The sequence below is a fragment of the Rutidosis leptorrhynchoides genome, chromosome 4 (assembly GCF_046630445.1).
Source record: "Rutidosis leptorrhynchoides isolate AG116_Rl617_1_P2 chromosome 4, CSIRO_AGI_Rlap_v1, whole genome shotgun sequence".
Lineage (NCBI taxonomy): Eukaryota > Viridiplantae > Streptophyta > Magnoliopsida > Asterales > Asteraceae > Rutidosis > Rutidosis leptorrhynchoides.
The window spans coordinates 265374536-265385903 of NC_092336.1; positions in this window are offsets into that span (position 1 = coordinate 265374536).

The window sequence follows — 11368 nt, forward strand, 5'->3', positions numbered from 1 at the left end:
TATATATTAAATGATATCTAATATTAACATGATTAAATGTTTCCAACATGTTAAGCAATCAAACTTGTTAAGACTTGATTATTTGTTATGAGTTTCATGTAGACAATTGACCACCCAAGTTGACCGGCGATTCACGAATGTTAAAACTAGTAAAGCGACATGATGATATATATATATGGACATATATATGGTTAACATATGATTATGATATGTAAGAATCTCACTAAGTATATTAACAATGTGTGATATACATAAAAATGAGAATATTTAATTATGAAGCTCGAAATGATATACATAACGATTATCGTTATAATAACGTCTTACTAAATACATATGTATTGTAATAAGATATTGATATACTATATTTAACATGATAAAATTATAATTAAGTATATCATTGAGTGTATTAACAATGAACTATACCAGTAAAATGAGACTACTAACTTAAGGATTTCCAAACAATATATATATGTAACGATTATCGCTGTAATAATATTTTAATATATATATATATATATATATATATATATATATATATATGATGTTAAGATATATTCATACACCATGTTATCATATTAACATAACAATTTAACATCTCATTTAAGTATAATAACAATGAATTAATTACATTTAACAATATCGTTAACTTAAAGGTTTCAAAACAACACTTACATGTAACGACTAACGATGACTTAACGACTCAGTTAAAATGTATATACATGTAGTGTATTTAGATGTATTAGTACACTTTTGAAAGACTTCAAGACACATATCAAAGTACTTCTAGTTAACAAAAATACTTACAATTACATCCTCATTCATTTTCATCAACAATTCTACTAGTATGCACTCGTATTTGTACTTGTACAATACCCAGCTCCTAGACGTATATACTATTAGTATATACACATAATAATTCAGGTCTTAGCAGCCCTAGATAGTCAACAAACATGTGGAACCAAACTTTTGGCTACTATAATGAATTATTCACTAAAAATCAAATTACAATTTGCTTAAATGGACACCATGGTTCACGTCCCATTTCACTCACCCACACACTTGCATTTTTCAATTTTCTTTCATCAATTTGATATCTCTCTTGTTTCATGATGATGTTCTAAGTGTTCTTCATCATATTCATCAAAATCTACATCAATCTAGCTCATAAATCCAACCTTTGATCAACCTACAAAACAACTACTCAAGAACACTTCAATAACACTTTTAAGTTTACTAGTTTACTTCCAAGCTTTCAAATCCATTCCAAGTAATCATCCAAGATCAAGAAACCTTTGTTAATTACAGTAGATTATCTTTCTTATTCAAGGTAATATTCATATTCAAACTTTTATTCAATTTCTATAACTATAACAATCTTATTTCGAGTGGAAATCTTACTTGAACTTGTTTTCGTGTCATGATTCTGCTTCAAGAACTTTCAAGCCATCCAAGGATCCTTTGAAGCTAGATATATTTTTCTCATTTCTAATAGGTTTACCTACTAAAATTAAGGTAGTAATGATGTTCATAACATCATTCGATTCATACATATAAAACCATCTTATTCGAAGATTTAAACTTGTAATCACTAGAACATAGTTTAGTTAATTCTAAACTTGTTCGCAAAACAAAGTTAATCCCTCTAACTTGACTATTAAAATCAACTAAAAACATGTTCTATATCTATATGATATGCTAACTTAGTGATATAAAACCTGGAAACACGAAGAACACCGTAAAACCGGACATACGCCGTCGTAGTAACACCGCAGGCTGTTTTGGGTTAGTTAATTAAAAACTATGATAAACTTTGATTTAAAAGTTGTTCTTCTGGGAAAATAATTTTTCTGATGAACATGAAACTATATCCAAAAATTATGGTTAAACTCAAAGTGAAAGTATGTTTTTCAAAATGGTCATCAAGACGTCGTTCTTTCGACTGAAATGACTACCTCTTATAATATTGACTTGTAACCTGTATTTATGACTATAAACTTATGCTTTTTCTGTTTAGATTCATAAACTTAAGTTCAATATGAAACCATAGCAACTTGAATCACTCAAAACGGATTTGAAACGAAGAAATGACGAGTAAAACAAAATTGGATAAATTTGCTAGTTTTAGCTACAAAATTTTTTTAACAAATCTAGACTAAACATATCCTAACTAATTTATATTGTATTATACATATTATGAAATCTTGGGATACCACGGACACGTATACAATGTTTTGACATATCATATCGGCCCATTTATATATATATATTTCGGAACAACCATAGACACTCTATATGCAGTAATGTTTGAGTTAGCTATACAGGGTTGAGGTTGATTCCAAAATAATATATATACTTTGAGTTGTGATCGAGTCTGAGACTTGTAGACACTGGGTCGTGGATTGATTCGAGATTATATATATTGCTTTATTTCTGTACATCTAACTGTGGACAACTAGTTGTAGGTTACTAACAAGGATTGCTGACTTAACAAACTCAAATCATTAAAACGTAATAAAAATATTGTAAATATATTTTGAACATACTTTGATATATATGTACATATTTGTTATAGGTTCGTGAATCGACCAGTGGCCAAGTCTTACTTCCCGACGAAGTTAAAATCTGTGAAAGTGAGTTATAGTCCCACTTTTAAAATCTAATATTTTTGGGATGAGAATACATGCAGTTTTAAAGATGTTTTACGAAATAGACACAACTAATCAAAAATACATTCTATGGTTGAATTATTAAACCGAATATGCCCCTTTTAGCTTGGTAGCCTAAGAATTAGGGAACTGGCCCCTAATTGACGCGAATCCTAAAGGTAGATCTACGGGAACTAACAACCCCCATTCTGGAATTTGGAATGCTTTAGTACTTCGAGTTTATCATGTCCGATGGGTGTCCCGGAATGATGGGGATATTCTATATGCATCTTGTTAATGTTGCTTACCAGGTGTTTACCATATGAATGATTTTTGTCTCTATGCAGTTTGCGAAATGCCTGATATGAGATGTGTTATAAAAATGAAATCTTGTGGTCTATTATTATGATTTGATAATATATAGGTTAAACCTATAACTCACCAATATTTTTGTTGACGTTTTAAGCATGTTTATTCTCAGGTGATTATTAAGAGCTTCCGCTGTTGCATACTAAAATAAGGACAAGATTTGGAGTCCATGCTTGTATGATATTGTGTAAAAACTGCATTCAAGAAACTTATTTTGATGTAATATATTCTTATTGTAAACCATTATGTAATGGTCGTGTGTAAACGGTATATTTTAGATTATCATTATTTGATAATCTACGTAATGCTTTTTAAACCTTTATCGATAAAATAAAGGTTATGGTTCTTTTAAAAATGAATGCAGTCTTTGAAAAACGTCTCATATGGAGGTCAAAACCTCGCGATGAAATCAATTAATATGGAACGTTTATAATCAATATAAACGGGACATTTCAAACTATCCTAGTGAAAACACAACTATCATCTAGATCCCTTTAAGAAGATACTTTACAAGTAAACATACAACTTTAAGCTTACAAGTGCTCTTGCTTGAATCACTCCAAAAGATTACAATTTAATTATAAGAATGAATCAGTAAGTATGAGAAAATATGATTACAAGAGGTGAGTCTTCAAATGCTTCAAGGCTTGACTTTTATAGGAAAGAGAAATCTGCCTGGAAGCTATACGGCTCGCTGCACGGTCGACCGTGGTTTGACCGTGTACCTCTGACATCTGATTCTTATGGTCATTTTTGTCCTTTGAAAATTGTCATTTTCCCTTGTTGAATAGCTACAACTAAAGGCCAATTACTTCTGAAAGTCTTCAATCTTTGACCATTTGTCATTGATTACCAAAAGAGGTAATTGCAGATTTTTGTCTCTTGACAAACCATTATCTTCTAAAAGCTTCATCAACCTTTCTTAATTACTTGTCATTTTGCTTATGGGAGTATCTTTCCCTTTAAAACATTGTTACAACTTAAATGAACTAGTTTGAATCTAGTTTGAACATAAAGATTCTTGTTACAACTTGACTAGACTTGAACTAATTACATTCTCATACAAATAATGATACATAGAACTAATGGGAGAGCAACTCTTTAATTAGGACTTTAATGACCATTATTAGTATGTTTAAATGACACTATGCATTAGGATAAAGAGATATGACACTTGAGTGTTTTAGCCTAAATCAAGCTTAAAATGTCATTAAGATGTCATTAGGTGTGATTAGTAAAAATTAACATCTTTTGGCTCAAAACTCTTTTGAGATCAAAGAGGGCAACTATTATAAGCATGTTTAAAAAGGTTTTGTATATTATTTATGTCGGGAACTAGTCAAACTTTATTTGGTCAAAATTAATAACAGAGAAAACTGCGGTCGGACTGCGGTCGTCCGTGAAGTCAGTCGTAGATTTATAGTTTTAGAAAAACTTGAGCTCATTGGTACAGGACACACACGGTTGGTTTCACGATTGACCGTAGTTAAGCCGTATAGATTTTTTACCAAGATAATTACTTATGTATTAGTATTTTGCTAGAGATAGTTTAGGCTCATGAACTCATGTCGTCCTACATATGATTAACTACTTAATTCTTGTGTGTCATCATCAAAACAAAGTGATTAACCTTTGAATATTATGATTTGAATCTTAACCAACAAGAACAAATGAACCCAACAAATATTCTGATGGAACACTCAAAGCCGCATTGAAGTATCTCAAATATCTACAAAACAAGTTTGATGATGTTGACATGAAGATGAGCCTTGTGGAGTTTATCAAACACACCAAAGATCGTCTCAAACTCTAAATTCATAGAAGACACTTTGTGATTCTTCGTAAGCAAAGGAAAAGAAGGATTTTCAAGGAAATGAATGAATATACAATTTATTCAGGAGATCCAAGAAAAGTGTGGGGAAGATAGAAACCATCTAAAAAGCTTTCAGATAATTAGATTGAACTCTCTGAACCTAGAGGTACAAGATGGAAAGCCACAATTGGACCCCTGAAGATTACTAAGTAGGATTACGATGTAAAATTCACATTTAACCGTAAGGGGAAGATTGTTAAGACCCCAAAGTTAGTAGTGTTAATGTGAATAAGATTAAATAGAAGGTTCTATACACAAGGGCTATATGTAGAACCTAAGTAGTCCTAATTAGATAGCCATTATATTTCAACGAGTTAAGAATCTGTAAATGTGAATACATACAATTTTCTCTCTGTCAGATTCTCTTACTCTCTGTCCGAATCTCATTCTTCCACTTGATTCTTCGTGATCCATTCATGATCTGACCTATCAAAAGCCTTCATTTACTCATAGGTTAACGAGTGAAGTGCGGCGTGATTAGGGTGTCTCATCTGACGTTATCAAAAGGAGTTGTTACTTAGCTAAACTAGATTGATGTGGCTGTTTAAACATAGTTAAGGTTGATTTTCTGTTGAAGATCGGTGGTGGGGTATGTTCAAAGTCTCCAATTGGGAGATTGTTGAGATATGAAAACCTTAAACAAGGAAAGAAAATCAAGATTTCTTGGAAGATAAGTTTTACTAAGAGGTTAAGTTTAACTTGTGGAGCAAGTTTCTGATTTAGGAAAGTTATTTACTTGAAGGCAAAGTTAACTTGTGCAACAAGTGGTAATTAATCTTTTGAAATGTCTTTGTCTAGAAGTCCAAGTAAACTTGTGCAATTAGAAACTAGATTTAATGTTTCACTTAAATGGACCCTTATCCTCATTGTAATTGTGTGCACAAATCATTAGTGAAATAGACCCTTATCCTCATTGTAAACTTGTGTCGTTTATGCTTTATTTATCATCGCTTTAGCTAATTCGTTTGTCCTTCATGGGGTAGTGATTGTGTAAATCACTTGTCTTGATTGGGTCATAAATTCCCAACAGTATTGCTGCTCATGTTAGTCAAGGTCGTTGTGGTTCACGTATTTGTGTTGGATTGTATTGTTAGGCTCAATGTGGCTCAAATATGTGTTATGAGTCATTGTTTTGGGGTTTTATTTGAACGTATGTTCATGTGCAACTGAGATGTGCTCAATTATAACCGCCTAATTTATAAATTAAGAATTTGTAGGTTATATGTATATTTATATCGATATGTAGATGTATATGCATACATTTTAGTACGTATATATGTATATATAGATGTATTTCGAGTGATAATGAATGTATATATAGATTATAAATTGTCATCCATTCCCATCCATGAAATATTTAGATCATCCATATCCATATTTATATCCATATCTATATCCGTTAATAGTCCATTTACATCATCCATATCCATTATAAATGGATCGGATCGGGTGGATGTCCATGGATCGAACATCCATTGCCATTCCTAATTATACATATATATAAACCAAACAGCTTTTTGTTTAGGTGTCATTTTCGAATTAAATTTAATTAATTGTATATATATATATATATATATATATATATATATATATATATATATATATATATATATATATATATCGACATTTTCCTTTTTTTGTCTTTTCTTTCAAATTTACAATTTACTCCCCTCACACTTGGGTACTAAATGTAATTTATTATGAGTATAAAAGATAATTTCTGGAGTATAAAAGTTAAATTCACTATTTAATATAAACTCACCAAATTTTTTTAAAGGATTTATCTTTCTGTTCGTCGCGAGTTAGGTTCCACCGCCATCACCGTTTAACTTGAAATAATTTTACGAACAAAACGTAATAAATTATATTCGAAACGGCGCTTCGATGCACTACCAACAGATCATTTCTTTTTATCAATAAATATGGAAGTGATTTGAATTTACAATTTAAGTTTTTGAAATATTTATGAACACGCAAATATAACAATTATAATATTAATTATACATGACGACTTCCCGAGTACCACTATTTTGCCGAAACGACTAATAATTTTTCTAAAATTAAACTCGCTGGTTACACTTTTATTCAAAAAATAATTGTATATAATAACTCTTAAATAGTTGGAGTATAACTTTTTACCAATGTTACGTTCCATGAAAAAATTTCAATATACTCTATTTATTACGTAGTATATAATATATATTAAATAGATATTAATGGTGAGAAAAAAACTTGCAGACATTAAGTTACTAACACCACTCAAAACCACTTTTAATTTTTGTCAACACCACGGGCTCTTAAGCTCAAAAGAACTTTTAAATTTCGTCATCACCACGGGCTCTTAAACTCAAAAGGAATTTTTAAAATTTGTCAACACCACGGGCTCTTAAACTCAAAAAAAAAAAAAAATTTAATTTGTAACACCACATGCTCTTAAATAATTTTTATATTTTTTCTATTTTTTTAGTATCGTTATTTACATATCAATATAAATTGCAAATTATATTTTTTTCATAATTTTTTATACCCCGTACAATGCACGAACTCAAAAACCTAGTATATTTATCTATAGTTAATATTAAAATGCTATAATGATAACATCATAAATAGTCATTTTTTCCTTCATTGAAAAAAAATCAAAAAGAAAATAGAAAAAAATCTAACTCACTTGAATGACATCATAAATTAATTTAATTTACAATTAAAATTTAATCTTTACAAATAATTATGATTAAGATATAAATTAACAAAAGATGCCACCTTTATTCCTTTTGTAATTTACGGAGTATTTGTTTTTTTATATGGTAAATAAAATTACCTACGTACTCCGCAATATATTCGCTAAATCAAAAAACATGTACGGATACAAATCATATATGGATTCAAATATATTAAAATATGAATTCTCTTTATGTGATTAATTACGTTACATATGTATGTGAAAATACATGTCTCTATATGTTTGTAAAAAGAACGACATGTTTCTTAGTCATAATCCGTAGTTTTATGAGTCATTAAACTAAACGACTTTAGCATTTACATTCACTTAATTCCTAAAACGAACCACGCGTGTAGTATATAATTAAAAGACTATGTAGCTAAAGCATACATCTTATTTCGACAACTAAGCAAAAATTCAATGTGTCGTTCTCATGATTTGTCAAAAGATTATCATGCTACGTGGCTTACAACTCTATTATAAACACGTATAAGAATCTAAATAAGAACAAGAAATCTTTATATAAATAAAGAATACTATTGTGCTTGATTAATATGGCCTATAACTAAAATCCTATACCAATTTAGATCCACGTTTTAATATATACGGCTACACTAATCCAACTTTTATGTGTATGTTCTACTTAAACTCTAACAAGTCTTTCTATCCCAATTATTTTAATCATTGATTCATGAGTATCAAATTGATGCATTCAGTGTTGTAAAAAACCCGATTACTTATGTGACGACCCGAAAATTTCTGACCAACTCGACACGATAAGCAAAGTCTATTAGGTTGAGTCTCAAAATTTTGAACTGTTCAATTGACCATCGACCGTTCTCGACGATTCACGAAATTAGAATTTATTTTGTAAAATAAAATAATATAAGATATAATAAAAATAAAAATTATTATTTAAAATGAATCTATATATGGATATAAAAGTTTATTGAATATATTAATTAATTGTAATACTCGATTGGCATTTCGATGGTGTTCATATAAACCTAGTGCGAAATTATGAAAAATTAAAATGAAAGATAGTCCGTAAATGGATTACGGAGATTATAGGTTTGACAGGAATATGATTACCTTTTTAGTTTAAATTTTAGTACTCCGTGTATATTACTTAGAACTAAAAACAAAATATTAGACAAATCTTTCTGATCAGGTTTCATACAGTTAATGACCAGAATAAATAAATGGACTTAATGTAAAAATTGGAAAATTATTCTGAAAACTTTTATGTTTAACTGATTAGCAATGGACACGATCTAACACTGTGTGATTTGATAATAAGCCAATTCATCCGGCGGCTTAACTGTGGCACATTCTATGATTTTTATTAATCACTGCTTTACTTTCGCTTTTTTCTTTCACTAACCACCATATAACATATAATATATATAGATACCGACATACACCCGTGAATCAAATTGGCTAAAAAGATTGATAAAGATTACTGTGTTTAATCATCACTTTTTACATATAATATATTACATATGCATATATAGATGACACAAATATATATTACATACATTCATCCCATCACCTATAATCAACACCTTCACCTTATTCTTCAAACAACCATCTTCTTGTTACTTTTACAGCTCGAGTTCTTGATCGATTACAACTAACACCTAAGATCATCACAACCTAATAAAATACCATCATGATAAACTACTACTATTTTTGTTTACAAACTATAAACAACGCACACCGCAACTCAACTTTGTGTTTCTCTTTTTCTCTGACTCGAATACCACCACTTTAGATCATCATCCCCATTTAAACACCACCATCATCATCTTATGAACATCACCTATGTAAACACCCAACACCACCATCGGTTCATTCATTACCACAATCGAACCACCATCATCATATATGATTTCTGTTGTTCGGTTTTACTCTCCACCCCAAAAACCAAAAACCTTTTGGTTCTAGTTGCAGGCAACCAGGAACCATCAACATTGTTAAACCCATCAACATTATCATCCAAAACCATACGTGTATGTTGTTGTTTCAACTCGAGTTCTCTTGTTACGATTGCTGTTATCAATGAACACCACTACACAAACACTGCTACAGCAGCTATATTCTGATTTCATAGACTGCTACAACTGCATTCCTTTTCTATTTCAAACGAAGACACCCAAAACAAACCTCACAAGCTGCTACTACTACGATATTATTTCCGGTTTTAACTGCAACCATCGAGTACTATGACTGGGCAAGATTGCTTATAGATGTTGATTAACCGAACAAAAGCATCATATCCTCAAACCCATTTGTTGTTTGCAACCACTGCCATCGACTTAACCACCACCTTATTGCCCCAATTGTTTATGTTTCTATTTGAAGATAACCACAACCACCACTTGAAGAATGCAGCTTCTGATGCTGCTATTTTGTGTGTCTGATGCTACCTATACTTCCAGGTAGACCACCAAGAACCATTTTTTTAACCACCTGCAACAAAATATCTCCTGCTCGTAAGTATTTCTGCTTACTGTTTCGTTATCCATTCCTGTTGCTGCTATACGTTCTTATTTAGATCACCCGCATAAACCCATTGAATCCCTCGTAAAATTCATACGGTTGCTACTACTGTTCTTTTCCGATGACAAACCAACTCAAAACCCATCTACAACTGTTGCTTCGAATTCTATTTCTATTGCTGTTCCTGCTTCTGTTTCAGCTGTAGATGACCATCAAGTCCACCTCAAACCTAAACACCTCCCTTAAACACTATCATTTATGTCGATCATCATTAACAAAAATTAACATGAACCGTCACAAAGATCCATTACCTGATCACTGTTCTGTTTCTTATCTTCAACCAAAACCGATCATCATTCCCATCGAACTTTTACTTACTGCTCGTCTTGATTCTGAATGAATGAAGAACAATCGAGACCATTGTTGTTACCCTAAATCAAAACCCACCAAGAACACCATTTACTACTGAATACGTTTGATATAATTAAAAAAGTACAAAAGAGGTATATAGAGAGACGAATGAATTAAGAGAATATCAATTAATTGATTTCTTACCTGATCACTTGATGCACTGATTCCTTAATCCATTGATGATGATGATGATTAACGATGATGATAAAAGACTGATGAGGACAATGAACGATGATGATGATAAATCGATGGACTACTAAGCGTTGATCGATTATTTTTTTGATTAACGAATTGAAGAACGCTTGAACCATGATTTTCCTCTTGCGAGTCTGTTAATGCTATCTTCGATCTGTTTGAGCCGCCTTTAAACAAAGATCCCTCTTTATTAGGTAGCTTTTTATTATTAAATTTTATTATTATTATTATTATTATTATTATTATTATTATTATTATTATTATTATTATTATTATTATTATTATTATTATTATTATTATTATTATTTTTATTATTACTATTACTATTATTATTATTATTATTATTATTATTATTATTATTATTATTATTATTATTATTATTATTATTATTATTATTATTATTATTATTATTATTATTATTATTATTATTATTGTTATTGTTATGATTTTTATTAATAATATTATTAGCTTTATCATTTAGATTATTATTATCATTTTTATGGTTATTAAAATTAAAGTCACTAAATCATATAATATTTATATAAAGAAATATAGATATTACATATATCATAATTTTCTTAAAAATACATATTATTATATTTTTAATATATATTACGACAAACATTAATCTATAATAAATAAAATATAAATATA